Consider the following 12,807-nt stretch of genomic DNA (forward strand, 5'->3'; position numbering starts at 1 on the left):
TGGGGGCTGCTCCTCTCGCTTCAAAAGCGGTCTCTTCCAGGGGCGCCTGGGTGGCTCAGTCGGTTAAGCATCTGACTTCGGCTCAGGTCATGATCTCACGGTTCATGAGATCGAGCCCCACGTTGGGCTCTGTGCTGACAGCTCGGAGCCTGGAGCCCGCTCCAGATTCTGTGTCTCCCTCTTTTCTGCCCCTCCTCACTCACACTCTGTCTCTCTCTCTCTCTCAAAAATAGGTAAACATTAAAAACTTTTTTTTTTCAAAAGCAGTCTCTTCCAGCTGCAGCAAAGCCCCCCAGTGGCCAGGGCCCAGGATGACAGACCAGGTGTGATCACACGAGGTGTGGGGTCTCATCTGCAGCACATCTTGGGGTTATGGCCACCTTTGTCCTAACTCCAGCCCTACGTGCAGAGAAGAGGGGGAGGCCCCACAGTCAAGCTGGGCTGGTGCACAGTGTGTCTGGTGGGCAGTGGTGCCCACCATGAGGAGGAGGGCAGAGTAAGTCCAGATTCACGTTGCACCCAGGACCCGCTCTACAGAATGCTGTCACTGGAGCCGTGGTGCTGCTAGCACCTCCTGTGGACCATGACCGTGTCCGGCAGCTTTGTATACATGGTGGCCGTCTTGAATAGCTCTGCTCTCCAGTGCCCTGCAGAGCCCAGATTTTTCCATTGCACTTCCGCCTGGCCTTGGCCCGTGGGCCAGTCCCAGCCGTTGTAGACCCTGGTTTTTCTTCCTCAACTCTGCTGGACTGCGGATCGGAACTCAGCCATTGTCTACACCATCAGTTTGATGCTGGCCTAGGGCGTGGAGCAGGGGCACTGCCTGTGTGCCGGCCCCTGTGCTGCGGACCTGATGGTGTTCTCTGACCTCAGCCGCTGGCCCAAACCTGAGCCTCTGGCTTCTGGACACTTGGTATTTACAACATCACCTCCTTTCCCTCAGCCATTGCCTTTGTTCCCCATCGGAAACAGAGCAGTTAAAACAGATTTTTTATGCACAAATAGGGAAATCTCTACAGGCACATCACCAAGGAGTCCTCACAGTAGGCCCCTGTCATAATCCACGAGCAAATGTGGGGGCTGGGCTCTTCTGGGGTGCTTGCCTGGGCCCCAAACCAGACATGAGCCCATTTGCACAAAGACCAGGGGGGAACAGGAATGAGGAGAAGGCTGAGCCCCAGGGCTCTGCAGCTGGCAGGAGCAGGACTGAAATCCCATCTGTGCAGCAGAGTTGTGATGGACCCAAGGACCAGCTCCTCCCGCTCCCCTCAAGAGGACAGGGTCTTGCCAAGGTCACGTGGGAACAGACACAGAGGTAGGCCCCCGGCCCTTAACTCAGGATTTGTATGGATCTGCTCTAATAATGAAAAGAATTCACGTTTCCTGGCAGTGACAGTATGAGCCCCTTTTGGTCTCCCTTTTTAAAAGCCAAGCTAGAGAGAGGAAGTACACGTTAAAAAGGGCAGAGATCAGGAAATCTCTAACATGTTCCTCCCTCTGCGGGGGTCGGGGGATGGGCAGGAGCCCTGCTGGGCCACCCACACAACCCCACTCAGAGGTCTGGACCTGGAGGCTCCCTGGAAAGGTATGTGCCCAAGCGGAAGCAATAAGAGCCCCAGGCCTCTGTGCACCCTGAGGGCAGACTCGCCCCTGCACCAGACCATGTCCTCTGAGCCACAGGCAGCAGCGCTAGGGGTGCTAGTGGACATACAAGGAAAGGGGTGACTAGGGACTAGTCCTAGGGGCTAGGGACTAGGGGTGTCCTGGTGGACATACAAGGAAAAGGTGACCGGTGACCGAGGAGGGGCCAGTGGCGTCAAATGGAGACTGCAGCCAGGGGTCTCCACGTGAGCTCCAAAGTGGAGACCCTGGTCTGGGAAGCACCAGGCTTTCCTGCGGAGGGCTGCATTGCCCACTACCTGGCACTAGGAGGACACAGAAGGGCCACAGGTGAGGCAGGTTCCACCAAGATTTGAACTCGGATCGCTGGATTCAGAGTCCAGAGTGCTGACTATTACACCATGGAACCATAGGACACCAGGGCTGCCGTCAGGCTACCCTTGGTCTGAGGGCACTGAGGGAAGAGACACCAAAGTGGGGATCAAGGGAAGGGGGACAAAAAAGAATTGCGTAGGTCCCACCGAGATTTGAACTCGGATCGCTGGGTCCAGAGTCCAGAGTGCTGACCACCATACTGTGGAGCCGGCTGCTGCTGTGGGCCCTGCACACCCTGATAGGGAGACAGAAGGGGACACGGAGAGTGAGGTCTGCAGGCTGCTGCCTGGGAAAAAAAAGATGAGCCTGTAGCCGCGGATGGTTTCGCTCCATAGAGCCCTGGGTTATGGGCCCAACACGCATCCAATGAGCCACTCTGCTGCCCAGGCCCCGAGTGTGACAGGTCTGATGGTCACAGCCCCTCCAGGCCAGGGGATGAGAATGGCAGGCTCCTACAGGGGCCGGAAGAGGGCAAGGCAAGTGCCCATTTACAAATACAAGTGGATTTCTGCTTTCCCTCCTTCAGTTTCCCGTGGAAAGAAATCTCGGAATTCATGTCCTTTTCTGCTGTTAAAAACAAAAAACCAAAAAGTCAAGAAACACAACCTTCATAGCCCAGAATGTCCGTGTCCCTGGGCAGTGGCAGCAGGTTCTGTGCTGCGGTGACGGTGGTTGGATTTTGGAAAGGAACAAAAACAATGTTTTTCCTCATCATTTTAAAAGGACTCCTAATTTGCATGATTATGAATAAACTGTTCTTTTAATTCTATTTCTTCTCTTGGTCTACTTCTTTTCTGTGACCAATAAAGTTGTTTCTCCAATACAAAACTGCTTTGTTATGACCTCTTGCTGTCCAGTTATATAATTTGAAAAAAAATAATAAAACCCTGCACTTTCAAATAGGTATGAACTGTTCTCCCAAGAACATGCCTTTTGGAAAAAACAACTTTTATGCTGAAGCTTTTCAAGTAAAAAGCATCTATAGAACTTGCTGTTGTACATGGCGGTCTCCTCTCGAAAGCCAACAGAAGCATTGGGAAAGAGACACAGACACTGAAACCGCTGAGGTCAAACTATGAGTGTCAGCCAGGATGCTCGAAGGACATGGCTGCAGAGAGTTTAAGGACAAGGATTAAAGGAGGCTAAAAGGAGTACTCAGCGCCCCACCCCAGCCACTGCACCGGGCACCCGGAATACCCAGGCTAGGGAGCAGTTCCTAGGAGCGCTGAACTGGATCAAGCTCCACACCGGAGCGGTGGCCTCAGTGGAGGGTCAGGCCACGTGCAGGCAGGAAGGTGCTGAGGAGTACCCGCCCAGCCTTTCTTCCCTCCCCTGTAATCTCCTTGCCAGTCCCTCCCATTGGCTACAGCCCTTTGGCTCTCTTGCCCTCCAGCTCCCCGTTGGTCTCACAGAAGAGAAAGATGTGGATCTGGAGGGCAAAGGCAAGACATCCAGAACTGTAGGGAACAAATACAACCTCAGATGTGCGACCACTACTGCCAAGGGCGTTGAAGGGAGGGTGAAGGTGAAGGAGGACCTGAAGTGGGGGCCTGGGCAAAGCCAGCTGGCAGGGACTTCTGCAGCATCAGTGACACACCCAGCAGGGCACAGGGGGCAGCCCTGGCTCGAAATATCAAGACTGGCTGGTGGTTGCCAAAGGGGACGAGGACCCCTGACGTGCACCCACAGGGCTGTACTGTAGGCCGCGTCTCCACAAGAGTGTTAAGAATATTGCCTATGTTTATTAAATCCAGGCAGACAGATCAGAGACGAAAAAGTGGCCGCTGGGAGAAAACAGTGGCAACCCCTCTGGGCAACACATCTAATCAATGCCCCAGGTCAGGGACCCGACAACAAAACCACGTTGGAGGATCGGTGCCAAAAGAGCCTTCTGATGAGGTGTGTGGATGGACTTCCCGGAAGACGCCCAGAATTTGCAGATTCTCCTTCCACGTGAAAACTCATCAAAAGGTCTCCACTGTAGGAAAGGCCCAATCAGGTGGCAAGCTAATTTACAGAGATGTCCGTCAGACCCTTTCTCCAGCTATCCTAGTGAAGCCTGATTAACTCCGAACCAAAATGGCCCGGGGACAAGGAAGTAGGCGCAACAACACGGACTCCTTCTTTCCCTACCACGCCTGCCCTCTGACTCCTGTTTATACGTTTTAGTGGCCAAATGTAAAGCCCACTACTGGTAGTGGCGGGGGGGGGGGGGTAGGAGGAGACCACCAGCCACCCGAAAGGCAGGTGACCTCACTGATGCTTTCCCTGCAGGAGACGTGCGAGGCCATGTCAGAAGAGATCCTAATTCCGGACCGGGACTCGTGTTTCCCGTTCAGGACCCACCGTCCCTGCAGCCTGGGCAGCAGCGCTTAGGGTCAAACCGCGCGCCCCACAGTTAGCGGCAGGCAGCGGGCCGTTGCCCACGGGACACTGTTGTCCCTTCAGTGCCTCACCACGTAGAGGCAGTGGCCCTGGAAAGGAGCATCCGAGCCCGTCTCCTCGGGACGGTCTCGCACGCGAGGGCACAGGAGCAAAGCGGCTGACGTCAGACATCGCCCAGTTGCCGACGAGGAGCACGTCCCGGTCGTCAGCGATAAGCCACGTCCACCCGCTGGGCAAGTGCATCCCGAGCCCGTCACAGCCCGCGTCTGCGTGCGGAGAGGACAGCAGACACGGCGAGAACCACTCTCAGGACTCAGCTCTGCCGCAGGCTCGGCGCACCGCCCGGCAGTCGGCAGTCACGTGGGCAGCGGGTCACGTGTCCTGCGTAACCTCGCGGCGCCCTCGCGCCGCCGCCCCACCCTGGAGGGCGCGCGTACGTTCACGCGTGCGCACCTCACGGTGCGGATTGCGGAGGGCGGTGAGGCCGCGTGCGCGCGCGTTCCCCGGGGCCCGTCGGAGGGGCGGGGAGATGGGGGGTGGGGACCCGGGCGGGGCGCCGGGGGCAGGGGCGCGGGGTTGGGCGGCGGGGCAGGGGCGCGGCCAAGGCGGTGGGAAGGGGCGCGGGCTCCTCGGGGCTCCTACCCTCGCGGGGCGGTGGCGACTTACTCTCCCCGACTCAGCCACCGGGGCGCCCCCGGCAGGTCAGGGTCCGGGAGGCGGGGCCAGCGCAGGATGGGTGGCGCCTGCCCTTCGGAGCTCCCTTTGTATGAAAAATGGAAAATTCGGAGTGAAGGTGAGCGTTGATTAGAGTAAGAACAGTAGTAACAACAAACCTCACGTTGTACAGAGCCGATGAATACCACAGACTTCATACAATTAATAAAACAGCTCACTGATTAGCCGCGTGACGCGCCGCTCACGCGTTTTCTCCTAAAATTTTTGATGCAGACTTTCCCTGTTGACGAGGCAAAGATTTGCTAACACTTTACTTATCTATCGATTTATTTATGAGAATCTTAGGCTGCGCGCTCAGTGCAGAGCCCGACGCAGGGGTGGATCTCTCAGGTCAGAGATCGTGACCTGAGCCGAAATCCTGACTCTCACTCTCAACTGACTGAGCCACCCAGGTGCCCCAAACACTATTTTTTATAGAGTGGATAGAAAGATAATTCAGTTTTGACCATAGGGCAGTTGATCAAATTTTGTTTTTTAAAAATTATTATTGGGGCGCCTGGGTGGCTCGGTCGGTTAAGCGTCCGACTTCGGCTCAGGTCATGATCTCACGGTCCGTGGGTTCGAGCCCCGCGTCGGGCTCTGTGCTGACAGCTCAGAGCCTGGAGCCTGTTTCAGATTCTGTGTCTCCCTCTCTCTCTGCCCCTCCCCTGTTCATGCTCTGTCTCTGTCTTAAAAATAAATAAACGTTAAAAAAATTTTTTTTTTAATTATTATTAATAGAGAAAAGATTGTCAGCTGTGCATTCTTTTTTTTCTTTTTTTCTTTTTAAAATTTTTAGTCAGTTAACTTACCTGCAATGTTGGTTTCAGGAGTAGAATTCAGTGATTCGTCACTTGCATGCAACACCCAGTGCTCCTCAGAACAAGTGCCCTCCTGAGGTGCCTGGGGGGTGCTCAGCCCGGTAAGCATCTGACTTCGGCTCAGGTCATGATCTCGCGGTTCTTGGGTTCGAGCCCCACGTGGGGCTCTGTGCTGACAGCTCAGAGCCTGGAGCCTGCTTCAGCTTCTGTGTCTCCCTCTCTCTTTGCTCCTCTCCCGCTCGTGCTCTGTCTCTCTCAAAAATAAGTAAACATTAAAAAAAATTTTTTTTAATTTAAAAAAAAGAACAAATGCCCTCCTTAAGGCCCGTCCCCCATTTAGCCCATTCCCCTCACCCACCTCCCCTCCAGCAACTCTCAGTTTGTTCTCTGTGTTTAAGAGTCTCTTATGGTTTGTTTCCCTTTCTTCTCTTCCCCCCCTCCCTTCCCATATGTTCATCTGTTTTGTTTCTTAAATCAACGTGAGTGAAATCATGATGGTGTTTGTCTTTCTCTGATTGACTTACTTCACTTGGCATAACACGTTCTAGCTCCAGACGTCGACGTCGACGTCATCGCAGATGGCAAGATTTCATTCTTTTTCACGGCTGAGCAGTATGTCAGCTGTGCATTCTTATTGGTAACGCCACGTGCATTCCAGCATTGCTTTTGGATTTGGCCAAAACACGTATGATCTGAGGGATTTCAGGTGCTTCGGGTATGTGACTGCAGACACTAGTCTCAAATCTGCAATGCCCTCAGAGTGGCATCGTTGACTGCAGTGTTTCATTAGGAAGCGATGGAAACCATTTCCCACGTTTGATTCATTCATGCTCATTAATTGGGTCACAGACATTGTTTCCACTGTCCTTTAAAAAGCTCACTCTTGGGGCACCTGGGTGGCTCAGTCGGTTAAGCGGCCGACTTCAGCTCAGGTCATGATCTTGCGGTCCGTGAGTTCGAGCCCCGCGTCGGGCTCTGTGCTGACAGCTCAGAGCCTGGAGCCTGCTTCCCGTTCTGTGTCTCCCTCTCTCTCTGCCCCTCCCCATTCATGCTCTGTCTCTCTCTGTCTCAAAAATAAATAAACGTTAAAAAAATAAAAAAATAAATAAAAATAAAAAAATAAAAAGCTCACTCTTGGGGCACCTGGGTGGTTCAGTCGGTTAAGCGTCCGACTTCAGCTCAGGTCATGATCTCATGGTCCATGAGTTCAAGCCCCGCGTCGGGCTCTGTGCTGACAGCTCAGAGCCTGGAGCCTGCTTCGGGTTCTGTGTCTCCCTCTCTCTGTGACCCTCCCCCATTCATGCTCTGTCTCTCTCTGTCTCAAAAATAAATAAACATTAAAAACATTTTTTTTAAGCTCACTCTTTCTGTGGTTTGTATGTGACCCAAGTAAACACAGTCCACATACTCTGTGCAGTCTTCATGATTTTTGTGAGTCTGTCTGATGTAAGTGATGTCTGTCTTGAAAGCCAATTACAAGCAAAACAATATAGGCAACCTTTAGTCTTGGAACAAGCTAGTCAACATCATGTAGCAGTTTTCCTGTTAAAAAATAGATTTTTCGGGGCTCCTGGGTAGCTCAGTTGGCTTCAGCTCAGGTGGTGATCTTGTGGTTTGTGAGTTCGAGCCCCGTGTCGGGCTCTGTGCTGACAGCTTGGAGCCTGGAGCCTGCTTCGGATTCTGTGTCTCCCTCTCTCTCTGCCCCTCCCCGACTTGTGTCTGAGAGACAGAGTATATTTTTTAATTTTTTTAATGTTTTTATTTATTTTTGAGAGAGAAAGAGAGAGCAGAAGAGAGAGAGGGAGACACAGAATCCCAAGCAGGCCCCAGGCTCCGAGCTGTCAGCACAGAGCCCTATGTGGGGCCTGAACTCAGGAACAGCGAGATCACGACCCGAGCCTCAATCGGACGCTCAACCAACTGAGCCACCCAGGCACCCCCTCAAAAAAATGTTTTTAATAAAAATTTAATTAAAAAATGTTTTTTAAATTGAAGAGGCATTAATTTCAGTTCATTTGGTTAAGTGTCCAACATCAGTTCAGGCCATGATCTCACAGCTCTTGAGTTCGAGCCCCGCATCAGGCTCTGTGTTGACAGCTCAGAGCCTGGGACCTGCTTCCGATTCTGCAGCTCCCTCTCTCTCTCTGCCCCTCCTCCGCTCATGTTCTGTCTCTCTTTCTTAAAAATAAATAAATGTTGGGGCGCCTGGGTGGCGCAGTCGGTTAAGCGTCCGACTTCAGCCAGGTCACGATCTCGCGGTCCGTGAGTTCGAGCCCCGCGTCAGGCTCTGGGCTGATGGCTCGGAGCCTGGAGCCTGTTTCAGATTCTGTGTCTCCCTCTCTCTCTGCCCCTCCCCCATTCATGCTCTGTCTCTCTCTGTCCCAAAAATAAATAAAAAACGTTGAAAAAAAAAAATTAAAAAAAAAAAAAATAAATAAATGTTAAAATTGAAAAAAAAAAAAAAAAGATCTTTCGGGGGTGCCTGGCTGGCTCAGTCAGTGGAGCATGTGACTCTTGATCTCGGGGTTGTAAGTTCGAGGCCCATGTTGGGTGTAGAGATTACTTAAAATCTTTTTTAAAAATGCGGGGCAACTAATTAAAAAAAGTTCTTTCAAATGTTTTGAGAAGCATCTTTGCCCATTGTACATTTACTGGATCTCTGTAAATGGAATCATGATTTGAAACAAATGGATTTTTCATTAAACAGGCTTGGGGGGAATGATAGCTTATCGTAACAGGTATAATGCAGCATCATGGTACTCCACGAAGTCAAGAGAGTTCAAAGTCAGCGGTCTAGGCCCACCCTGGCGCCCTGCTGGCTGGGTGTGTCGTAGTTTCCGTGCAGTCGGTCACCACCACGTTCCTTCTGCTTTTTTGCTTCCTGTTGAGGGGCGTCCTGCTCTCACAGTATTCTTCATTTCACTGTTGTCGCTTCCATTATCCATATTTTCTTAGTTATCAAGATTCTTGGCCTTCATGATATCGACCACTAGTGTTTGGTTGACACTGTGATACACTTTTGAGTTTTTGAAGTTTCTACCAGACTTTTTGCTTCAGTTTTTCCTTTCAGTAACATATTTCCTTCTGGTTGTGTTTGATTTTTCTATGATCAGTAATTCTAAAGTACGCAACGTTAATCTGAACTTACGGCAAACACAATGCAGCTCAAGTGCATTTTTAAGTAAGTGCCACACCCAGTGCAAAGCCAAATATGGGGCTTGAACTCACAACCCTGAGATCAAGACCTGAGCTGAGATCAAGAGTCAGACTTCTAATTGACTGAGCCATCCAGGTGCCCCCTCAGATGCATTTTTAAATTGCCCCAGGGGCGCCTGGGTGGCTCACTAGGTTGAATGTAAGATTCTAGATTTCAGCTCAGGTCATGATCCCAGGGTCATGAGACTGAGCCCTGCATGGTGCTCTGCACCTGCTTGGGATTCTCTCTCTCCCTCTCTCTGCCCCTCCCCACCCCAAGTAAATAAATAAACTTTTAAAAAGGTACTACAAAGTAAAATTTCCTCCATGCAGTGCTGAGCTCCGTGACGGTGTGATGGAATACCCGCGGGCCACATTCAGGGACTAACGTGCATGGGTGGCGTTCTGTCACCGGCCACGTATTTCTTCAGGCCCTTTTGCCGCATCGTTACCAGTTCAAGTGTCATTTCTTCTGAAACTTCCAGACTTTGTCTGGACAAGATGCTTCAGATTTGCTAAGACTTGGCCTGCAGTGTCTGGCTACGAAGACTTTGGGTTGGGCCCGGTGCGCTCACTGCTGCGGCTGCGGGGGTGTCCCCGGAGCGCAGGCTTCCTGAGAAACTAAGAGGGGAAGATACCTGCTGGAACAGTGTGGGCTACTTGTGCAGAGTGTGTCCCTACACGAGAGTGCTCCCGTCCCACCTGCTTTCCCGGGATGGGTCCTGCGCTCAGTTGGGACATCCCTCACTCCACAGGCACCTGGAGTCGGGGGCTGGAGGACCGGACCCCCTTGGGGCAACCTCTGGCCAGGTGAGCACCCAGGCAGCTGGCCGGAGCACGGCTAGGTGGAGCGTGCTGCGGACCCCAAGCGGCATCCCCCACAGTCTCCGCTCCGGGCCCCCGGGCGGGGCTGTGTTCACCTTTCTTCCACCCTGCTTCCTGGGGGTGGCCCTGGAGTGGGCATCCCAGCTGAGCCCAGGACCTGCCCGCGTGCCAGGCTTTTTGCTCCCCACCATCTTGAGTGAGAGTCTCGACGGTCAACCCATGGTGGCTGGGGGTTTAATGAGACAGTGTGTATGAAGCGCCCGGGGCAGCCTCTGGCACTGTCCGAGGCAGAAGCGGACGGCCACCGTGGCCTAGCGTTGCTCACAGCTGCACTAGCAGCCAGAGCCTTAGACTGGACCTGGCAATCTCTGCTCCGGGAGACCCGCTCCTCCCCGCTGTGGGAGGCAGGGACCCGGACCCATTCACGCTTCCAACTTTCCCCTCTCCTCTAAGGCCCCCTCAGCACATACACACGCACATCTCTCTGGTCCTGAAAACACCACCAGTGACCCTTGGTCTGCTCATGGCCAGTCGGCCCAGGACGAGATGCCCAGCGTCCTTAGACATGGGGGAAATGCAGCACACCCACGAAAAGACTGCCCTCGCCACGCATTGGGAAGGTGGGGGCAACAGGAACCCTCACATGTGGCTGGTGGGAACCTAGAATGTTGTGGCCACTTTGGAAAACAGTTTGGTGGTTCCTTCACATTTCCCCGAGGAGTTTTGGTTCTTTTCTGGGAGTGCGGTGTTTGCTGCTACTACACGGTGTAGATGGTGTCCCTGTGCCTGCGCTGTCTCGGGGTTCAGGGACTGACCCGGGGGACGTCTCTGTGCCTGCGCCATCTCGGGGTGCAGGGCTAGGAAACACACAAGTGCGCATGAACCTGGGGATTTGGGCTCATCTCTGATTGTTTCTGTGTCTAACAGGGCGCCTGGGTGGCTCAGTCACCTAAGCATTCAATTCATGATCTCTGCTCAGGTCTTGATGTCAGGGTCGTGAGTTTAAGCCCTGCGTTGGGCTCCACGCTGGTCATGAAGCCTACTTTATTTTATTTAAAAAAATTTTTTTTTAATGTTTATTTATTTTTGAGACAGAGAGAGACAGAGCATGAACGGGGGAGGGGCAGAGAGAGAGGGAGACACAGAATCGGAAGCAGGCTCCAGGCTCTGAGCCGTCAGCCCAGAGCCCGACGCGGGGCTCGAACTCACGGACCGTGAGATCATGACCTGAGCCAAAGTCGGATGCTTAACCGACTGAGCCACCCAGGCGTCCCAATGAAGCCTACTTTAAAAGAAGTCACTTTTCAGGAGAAGTCACTTTTCGGGGCGCCTGGGTGGCTCAGTCGGTTGAGCGTCCGACTTCGGCTCAGGTCATGATCTCGCGGTCCGTGAGTTCGAGCCCCGCGTCGGGCTCTGGGCTGACGGCTCAGAGCCTGGAGCCTGCTTCCGATTCTGTGTCTCCCTCTCTCTCTGCCCCTCCCCCGTTCATGCTCTGTCTCTCTCTGTCTCAAAAATAAATAAATGCTTAAAAAAAATAAAAAAATAAATAAAAGAAGTCATTTTCATGCTTGTCTTTTTGTCCACATGAAGGTTGGAATGAGACCCGCCTCTGGTCCAGAGTCAGCAGCTTCTTCTAGCCTCTCCTCGCGTGTCTGTAACTCACTCTCCAGTACCAGAAATTGTGGCATTTGTCTCTTCGTTACCCATTCACTAGAGCCAGAATCTCTGTTTTCTTGTATTTTGTTTCCTAAATGAAGCAGTGTCTCCTATGGGTGTAGCTTTCCACAGATATTGTTGAATTGAAATGGACTTCAAAGAGAAAGCTTTTGGATTATTTCTGTTAGCTAGATACTTAGACAGGCCATCGGGTCCAGGCCGCATGCCCCAGGACAGCTTTGATGTTTACCATCAGGAGGCCTCAAAGCACAGCCTTGCTCTCATGCACCTGTTCTCGCCCACGTCCCACCCCCAGATCAAGGGCCTCCAGGATGAGGCGGGGTTTCATCCCGACCCTCCTGAGCTCAGGAAGGCTTCTGCATGGGCCAACGAGCGGCAACCAACTGGAGTTACTGTTTACTCATTATGTCACTTTCTCAAACTTACTCTGCATCAGGCAAGTGCTGAGGACAATCAGGAAATCCACCTGGGCTGAGTCCCACAGGAGAACGCATGTGCACAGCACGCCTGGGTGGCTCAGGTAGTGATCTCCCTGTCTTGGGACCAAGCCCTGCTTGGGCGCTGTGCTGAGCATGGAGCCTGCTTGGGATTCTCCCTCTCTCTCTCTCTCTCTCGCTCTCTCTCTCTGTCCCTCCCCCACTCTCTCAGAATAAGTAACCTTTTAAGGTCTCCTAAAAAAGGAGAATGCATGTGCACACTGATTGTCCCTCTGTGAGCTGGGAATGAGGCGGCTCCAATGAAGGAACAGTTGTCACTGTGTGGCAGGTGTCAGGGTGGCTGATGGGAGCAGGCTCCTGCGTGGGGGTGGCTGGGCATGCGTGTGGGGAGGGTCTCGGGGAAGGGGCTGGCTGTGGGTGAGGGAACTTGGGCTGCTGCTCCAGATGAGGTGTGCTGATGCCTTGCATCTAGGCCTCCTGCCCCCGTTGGCCTGACAAAGGCAGCCCACGTCCCCTCTGCTCTCAGTGGGCCCTTGGCATCCGGCACAGGGCCCAGCCTGCTGAGTGACGTGCGAATGAACAAGTGCCTGGGTGCGGTAGCGCAGGAGGCAAAGCCAGCCCGGAGGCCCCTCCTGTCAGTAGATGGGAGGACCAGCAACGTCCAGGATGCCGAGAGGCCACGGGGAGCTCCGGGATGGCTGAGTTGATGCAGCAGAGGCCCCTCTGTTCAGAACCTGCCTTCCGCTGTTGAGTTCATG

General features: G+C 53.2%; 1 non-coding gene across 1 annotated transcript; it reads right to left on the minus strand.

Moving 5' to 3' along the window:
• Positions 1 to 1,957: 1,957 nt before the first annotated feature.
• On the minus strand, positions 1,958 to 2,029 carry TRNAQ-CUG. The gene has a single exon. It is a non-coding gene; the product is annotated as a tRNA-Gln (tRNA).
• Between the last annotated feature and the right edge of the window lie 10,778 nt (positions 2,030 to 12,807).

This window comes from Panthera leo, chromosome E1, assembly GCF_018350215.1.
Source record: "Panthera leo isolate Ple1 chromosome E1, P.leo_Ple1_pat1.1, whole genome shotgun sequence".
In the NCBI taxonomy this organism is placed as follows: Eukaryota; Metazoa; Chordata; class Mammalia; order Carnivora; family Felidae; genus Panthera; species Panthera leo.